This window comes from Amphimedon queenslandica, unplaced genomic scaffold (assembly GCF_000090795.2).
Source record: "Amphimedon queenslandica unplaced genomic scaffold, v1.1 AMPQUscaffold_3672_Cont24337, whole genome shotgun sequence".
NCBI lineage: Eukaryota > Metazoa > Porifera > Demospongiae > Haplosclerida > Niphatidae > Amphimedon > Amphimedon queenslandica.
This window is the reverse complement of record NW_003556004.1, coordinates 1-1433: the sequence shown is the minus strand read 5'-3', so window position 1 is coordinate 1433 and position 1433 is coordinate 1. Positions and strand designations below refer to the sequence as shown.

Below are 1433 nucleotides of genomic sequence, written 5' to 3'. Positions count from 1 at the left end.
ATCGACGTCTCCATCAAAAATGATCCACTGTCTCTTATTAATCTCACCACAAACATTATCAATAATCCTATTAATAAATACATAATTAATACACAATCAATTAATAAATAATAAATAAATAAATAAATGATAAATATATAATAAATAAATAAATAATTAATCAATAATAATAGACCATGTGATAGTCATGTGATGTGTGTGTCTCCAAGCATCCAGTAACATCATTCATTGGCTCATGTCACTGGATAGAAGCACATTAATTAATTAATAATTATTGGTGCTTGCTACGGGAACGACAACTGGGCACTAACACAAGACCAGCTGTAACTTTAAGCCACAAAAAAGATTAAAAAAATAACATTTACTAGAAAGCATCATTCTCAGTGTATTATAATGTACAATACACAACACGAGTAAAAATATAACACGATATAGATGTACATGTACATGTATGTGTGTCTGAGCTGAGTTAAAAATTGACAAGTAATAAATATTGTATATTATGTAGAACACATGTACACCTGGTGTTTATTTGCATCCAGCTTTTACTTGAGGATATACAGTATGTACAAATACATGCATGTACTTGTAGCATTTTGAACAACTTTAAAAATTCGTGTACAAGTACGTGTATACAGTATTTAGTTTAAAAACTGTGTATTTTGAAGCTTTTTCTCTCTTCCTTCATTTCTTACATACCATAGGGTGCTTTTTTAGAGCTGTAAATTTTACAGATTTCACGATTTTTCAAAAATTACTTCCGCAAAAATCTGTATGTCCCTGGATATATCTGTATGTTGCTGTATCCTGTCCCTCTTGATATTACCAGCACTCACCATAGGGCTCTCAGACCAAAGTCATAATGAGACTGGTTGGATAGCTGTTTATCACACAATCTGTAGAGAGAGAGCAAGAAAGAGAAAGAGGAAGATTATGTAACATGTACATTATTGCACGACTGCATGATATAGAAACTACATGTACATGTAGCTGTAAAAAGCTAACATACATGTACATGTATGTCCATGTACATGTACAGTACATTCAAATATAATCATTTTAGTCCTCAGACAAATGCCTTGTTATTCATGTTATGTATTCATGTATTATTACCTGGTTCAGCTAGTTCAAGTGCTTCCTTAGCTTATAAAATATTATCCCTTTCCTCCTTCAACCGACTGAACCAACCATCATATATAGTAAGCACTGTCATGGCAGTATCCGGGCAGAGCTCACCCTAGCAACCAAAAATCAAACAATCAATAACAAACGAGAGTATACATGTACATGTACATGTACATGTATATGTACGTGCACATGTACTGTAGTAATCAGAGAATTGTGGTAAATACATGTAAATATCACAGTATCTTATATCAGTCACTGAATTCTCATCATTTTACTAATGATGTAATGTACATGTATACAATGTA

General features: G+C 32.2%; 1 long non-coding RNA gene across 1 annotated transcript; it reads right to left on the bottom strand.

Annotated features, from left to right (window-relative positions):
- Positions 1–13: 13 nt before the first annotated feature.
- Positions 14–1268, bottom strand: LOC109592870 (uncharacterized). The gene is made up of 3 exons (XR_002190604.1): positions 1114–1268; positions 700–896; positions 14–67 (listed from the first exon to the last, which is right to left on the bottom strand). It is a non-coding gene; the product is annotated as an uncharacterized LOC109592870 (long non-coding RNA).
- Positions 1269–1433: the final 165 nt, after the last annotated feature.